Below are 6,496 nucleotides of genomic sequence, written 5' to 3' on the forward strand. Positions count from 1 at the left end.
GGGAGAAGTTTTCCTGTCCTTACAGAGTGGCCCTAAGGCAGAAGCCCCTGGCTCCCCACCCCTGACTTCCAGGTCACAGGTGCCGAGTGGGCTCCAGGGGCTCCTCCAGGAGCTGGCTGATCCCGCAGATTCCCAGGAACCAGCCAGTGTCTGGTGGGGGGGCCCAGGGGTCCGCGTTTTCCCAAGCGCCTCAGTGATTTTGGTGATTCTGATGTGGCATCAGCATCACCTGGGGGAGTTGTGAGACATGCAGACTCCTGGCCACGGCCAGAGCTGCCACACTCCGGGAGCTGACGTTTGAGTAACACTGGTGGAGGGATATGGGGAACCTGTAGAAGAGGAAGGCCACAGGAGGAAGAAGAGTGGAGCTCTTTTGCATCTTGTGTGCACTTCAAGGGAGCGTGAACAGTAATAGTAACCACAGTAATAGTAAGGCTCCCCTGGCCTGCGAACACCCATCCTTCCTCTTCTCAGCTCGTCCTTAGTGGAGTTGACAGAAAAAGCACATAGCCTGAAGGCAGACCCTGCACCCTGGATTATGTTGTCAGAATTCATTCAAGCTCTTGCTTGAAACCTGGTTTTTTTCAGGATTGGGACCTTTCCCTTGAAGCAACACTGTTTATGGGCAAGCAGGTTTGGTCTGTTTTCACATCTAACACTTTATTGATCATCAGCCCAGGAGGAGACCAAGCGTAGCCAGGTAAACAGGGACAAAGGCAGGAACAAAAGGCATTTCCCAGCATCCTCCTCCCCAAGGGCAGTGACTGAGCACTGCCCACTGGCAGGTGGCAGTGGGGAGGATGCCTCAGCCTTCTGGAAACCTGCTTCTCCAAAATATTTAGCACGTTCAGCCATGTGGCCCTCCTTTTCTCCAAGTGTGGGGAGTGTTTTTCCCTCTCCAGTGTGTGGGAGACGGACCAGGAGGTACGGGGTCCTAACAGGACAGAATGGGCTTTCCAGTTCTTTGTCAACCCCGCTAACAGTGCCGAAGAGGACATCTCAGTCCAGTGCCAGCGTGTCATGAATTCCTGTCCCCCACGTGCTCAGCTGTCCTGGCAGTAGAGAGAGCAGGCCTCCCAGATGGGCGATGCTGTTTTCATTACTCTTTTGATACTTTGTGTTTTTCATTGATAGAGAGGACTTAAAGTTTCCTTTTAAGAAATTTATTTATGTTTTAAAAAGTGATTTGGTTCAGAGAACAATCAACAAGTGATGTGGCGTGAATCATGAAGAGGAAGTGTGGGAACCGTGGGCTGAGCCTCTTTATTCCCTCAGCTCAGAACAATACATGAGGGGCCGGCGCCATGGCTCACTTGGTTAATCCTCTGCCTATGGCGCCGGCATCCCATGTGGGTGCCGGTTCTAGTCCCGGTTACTCCTCTTCCAGTCCAGCTCTCTGCTGTGGCCCGGGAAGGCAGTGGAGGATGGCCCAAGTGCTTGGGCCCTCCACCCGCATGGGAGACCAGGAGGAGGCACCTGGCTCCTGGCTTCGGATAGGTGCAGCGCCAGCCGTGGTGGCCATTTGGGGAGTGAACCAACGGAAGGAAGACCTTTCTCTCTGTCTCTCCCTCTCACTGTCTATAACTCTACCTGTCAAATAAAAGAAGAGGAAGAACAGTACATGCAGGGTGCAGGTACTGAGGTCACCATAGCCAAGAAACTGCTCTCTGTTCGGACTGCACCCATCCGCCCCATCTCCATACTGCCGTCTTCCCTTCCAGGATCATCTTCTGTGCCGTTTTACTTCATGTTCCATAGCACCTCGAGATTATACTGGCAATCAGCATGTGTCACTCGGCAGGTGCCAGAGTGTGTTCCGAGCACGTTATGTGAAACAACTCATCCAGTTCACAGAACAGCTCGGAGTCTGCTCTGCTCATTATCTCTATTTTACAGGTGCGAGCCTGGTGAGGTGAAGCAGCGCGCTCAAGTTCACACGGCCCATGAGTGGCAGAGCTGGGATCAAACCCTGGAGGCCTGGGACTAGCATGGGTGCCTTGGGCCCTGTGCTGTGCCTCCTGTCATGTCACTTACCGGAGGATGTCCTGTGCTTGCCTGTTTCCCCCAGGAGCAGGGTGCCTGTCTGAGGCATCTCCTGGGATCAGCACCCAACCTGTTACCAGTGAATGGCAGGGTTCTTGTCTTCGCACAAGAAAGAATTCAGGCGTGAGACAGAGTGGAAAGTAAAAGGTAGCAAAGTTTATTAGGGTAGGGACATCCATAAGAACGGATGGGCACCTCTCCAGACAGGACCTGAGAGAGAGTGCAGTCGCTCGGACGGGGGGAAGGAGCGAGGTTACATGTTGAGTGGAGAGATTACACCTGGCCAGGCAGGTGGGCGGCTCAGCAGAGAGGCAGAGGGCTGAGCACGAAGTCGGGTTGAGGCGGGGGTGGGGGGGTGGTGGTGAAGGAGATGGTCTTTGTCTTCACACATCTCCTCCTGAAACAAAGGATTTTATGGATGTAAATATTAAGAAGCTCCTATCTGAGTTTTCCCCTGAAGGTACCAGACAGGAGGAAGCCTAGCTAGCGCCATCCTGGGTTCAGAGGAAGGGTGAGCAGGACCCCCTGGAGAATCGGGATCCGGAGCAGGGTGTTTGAAATGCAGATACTGGGCTGCATCTGGGAGACTGGAAGATTTGTCAGGCAGAAGGGGCGGGACCCCCACCTGACAGGTTATCGGGTAGAAGTGGGCAGGGCAGGATGTGAGTACCAGGCTGCCCCTGAAACATCGGGATGGCTTTGAGATGCACATGCTGGTCATAGAAGTCTTCTCTTTAGGCCTGTTACACACACATAAGCTCATATCTAACTTCCTACCTAACAAACCCAGGGGTTGGCTTAAGAACATGTGCTTGCTCTAAGAGTTGAGTGAATGAATGCGCATAAGGAGTGCTCTGGACAGGTGAGCTGACTCCCAGCGTCAGGGTGGACTCATGGAGGAGGTGGGAGTGGGGCTGAATGTGGGTAGGATTCCAGCAGCTAACCATAGGGAGAAGAAAGGATTGCGAGAGGGAGGGTACATGAACAAGGGTGCTGAGAGCGAAGTCTGTAAGGGCAACCAGCAGTGCCAGGTGTGGATCTGGGGAAGCAGAGACCAGAGAGAGCTGCACATGGAGAGCCTGGGAGGCCAAACAAACAGGCATGCGCTCGCCCTGGGGGAGACTTCTCATCGGATCTCAGTCGAGGGCTGGCTCTGGGTCAGGGGCAAGTAATGGGGTGAGCGCAGAAGCCATGGCTTTTCAGGACAGGTCCTCCAGTGCCTCTTGAGGGCGGTGCCAAAAGACAGGGCTTGGGTTGTGTAAATATTTCAAACACATTGTTGAAAATAAAGTCATGCACAAGGTAAGAAATTCAGAGTGCAAAACAATACAGAGTGAGAAGTACCTGCCTTTGCCATTCCAGACCCCTCCCAAGAGGCAAACGCTGCTCATGGTTCCTTTGCTTCTTAGAGATTGATTGATTGAATGATTGATTGATTGATTGATTGATTTGGAAGACAGAGTAACAGAGAGAGGGAGAGATCTTCCATCTGATGCTTCTCATCCAAATGACTGCAGTGGCCAAGGCTGGGCCAGTCAGAAGCCAGGAGCCAGGAACTCCTTCTGGATCTCCTAACACGGGTGGACGGGGCCCAGGCATTTGGGCCATTTTCTGCTGCTTTCTCAGGCATGTTAGCAAGGACCTGGATCATAAACAGAGTGGCCAGAACTTGAACCGGCACTCAAATATGAGATGCCAGCATCCCAAGCGGTGGCTTAGCCCGCTGTGCCACAATGCAAGCCCCTGCCAACAGCTTTTTAAGCCTCCCACGGCTTTTTGTACCATGTGCAGGCATATACCCTGTGTACCAGGACACTGTGTGTGCAGAATGGAATTCAAAGGTAAGTTGAGGGGTAGGCATTTGGTGTACGGGTTCAGTCACCACTCTGCCCACATCCCGTATCAGAGTTCCTTGCTTCAAGTCCTGACTGTGCTTCCAACTCCAGCTTCCTGCTGATGCTCACCCTGGGAGGCAGCAGGTGATGGCTCAAGGACTTGAGTCCCTGCCACCCACAAGGGAGAAACCTGGACTGAGTTCCAAGCTCCTAGCTTTGGTCTAGCCCAGTCCCGGCTGTTGTGGGCATTTGGGGAATGAACCAGCAGATGGAAGATCTTTCTCTGTCTGCCTTTCAAATACAATTAAAATGAATAAAGTAAAGCTTAAAAATTTTATTTGGATGCAAACAGTTTTGAAGTCCATGCACAGTTTTTTCATACTATTCATTTTCCACGTATATGCAAAATCCTTTGTGTATCTTTTTGTTGTTTAAACACAAAGTGTGCTAGGTAGCTCTTGCTTTCTTCACAACATAAAATACTTTCAGGCTTTTCCCCTCTCAAATAGGTGGATATTTTTCCTTTTTTTTTTTTTTTTTTTTGACAGGCAGAGTGGACAGTGAGAGAGAGAGAAAGGTTTTCCTTTGGCGTTGGTTCACCCTCCAATGGCCGCCGCGGCCGGCACACCGCGCTGATCCGAAGCCAGGAGCCGGGTGCTTTTCCTGGTCTCCCATGGGGTGCAGGGCCCAAGGACTTGGGCCATCCTCCACTGCCTTCCCGGGCCATAGCAGAGAGCTGGCCTGGAAGAGGGGCAGCCGGGACAGAATCCGGCGCCCCGACCGGGACTAGAACCCGGTGTGCCGGCGCCGCAAGGTGGAGGATTAGCCTGTTGAGCCGCAGCGCTGGTCCTATTTTTCATTCTTGTCTGCCACATGAAGTTCCATAATATGAGTGGATTCCAATGCGTTTGCCTTATTTGAGACACTAAAGTGACATTTTCAGCCGTCTGTTTCTGCATGAGAACTTGGAGATCAGAAGGACGTGTGCATTTGTAATATGCATTTGGCCACGGTGCCCTCCAAAAAGCTCATGCCACTTCACCCTCCCTGACAGAGTGCCTGTCCTCCACCCTGCCTGTGTCATTGGTTTTTCGTGTGACTCAGGGAGAATGCATTTGTCCTGGGCCTGACACTGACTTCTGTCCTGGCGCTGTAAGGGAGGCTTGGGTTCAAACCCCAGCTCACCCACAGATGTGTGGCTCCGAGAAGTCATGACCCTGTCTGAGTCTCCGATTTCCCATCTGTAAAACTGAAATAATATCTTCAGCTGAGTCTCATCTTACTTTATTTTATTTTATTTTATTTTATTTTATTTTATTTTATTTTATTTTATTCTTTGCCAGGCAGAGTTATAGACAGTGAGAGAAAGACAAAGAGAAAGGTGTTCCTTCCATTGGTTCACTCCCTCAATGGCCACCACGGCTGGCACTGTGCCAATCTGAAGCCAGGAGCCGGGTGTTTCTTCCCGGTCTCCCATGCGGGTGCGGGACCTAAGCACTTGGGCCATCCTCCGCTGCACTCCTGGGCCACAGCAGAGAGCTGGCCTGGAAGAGGGGCAACCGGGACAGAATCCGGCACCCCGACCGGGACTAGAACCTGGGGTGCCGGCGCCGCAGGCGGAGGATTAGCCAATTGAGCCACGGCGCCGGCCTCAATAAAGTTAGGTTCTGGGCTGGCGCTGTGGCTCAATAAAGTTAGGTTCTGGGCCGGCGCCGTGGCTCAATAGGCTAATCCTCCGCCTTGCGGCGCCGGCTCCCCGGGTTCTAGTCCCGGTCGGGGCGCTGGATTCTGTCCCAGTTGCCCCTCTTCCAGGCCAGCTCTCTGCTGTGGCCCAGGAGTGCAGCAGAGGATGGCCCAAGTCCTTGGGCCCCGCACCCCATGGGAGACCAGGAGAAGCACCCGGCTCCTGGCTTCGGATCAGCGCGGTGCACCGGCCATGGTGGCCATTGGGGGAGTGAACCAACGGAAAGAAGACTTTTCTCTCTCTCTCTCTCACTGTACACTCTGCCTGTCAAAAAACAAATTTAAAAAAAAAAAAAAAGTCAGGTCCTAAAGAATTAAGACAAAATTTATTTTCCTTCTGCCCCATCGTGTTCAACCCATGTGTGACACACGCCATTCTGCTTTGTAGGGTTGTTGTGAGACTGAAGAGCTAGGTTACCCGAGCACCTGATCCGAGGTAGGTGCTCTGCGATGACTGTGTTGCTACTCAGTGGGGCTGCCCGAGCTCTCTGAGGCTCAGCTGCTTCCAGGATGGGCCAGCAGTTGGCACAGGGCCATCAGAGAGATCCCAAAAGGCGTGACAGTGCCTTGCAAGTCTTGGAAGGGCATCAGACACCGGGGGGCGGGGGTGCAGTGTGAAGCTTTACCGGGGCTCTGGCAGTCCCGCTAGCCACCCCTGATACACTTGTAAGCTCTCTTTCTGCCACCCCGGGCTCCTGCCCGTTGTGTTTGCTCAGGACGAGCCCGTGTTCTCGCAGCTGTTGCCAGCAAACAGAAGCCCCGAGCAGCGCCCCCGCAGAGCTCGCAGGGAGCCCCGGAGCCAGGCCAGCAGTGGGGCAGGCGGGGAACGGAGAGAGGCAAAGCTGCCTCTGTGGCGGGCCCAGGTCGTCTCTGAA

This window comes from Lepus europaeus, chromosome 10 (genome assembly GCF_033115175.1).
Source record: "Lepus europaeus isolate LE1 chromosome 10, mLepTim1.pri, whole genome shotgun sequence".
In the NCBI taxonomy this organism is placed as follows: Eukaryota; Metazoa; Chordata; class Mammalia; order Lagomorpha; family Leporidae; genus Lepus; species Lepus europaeus.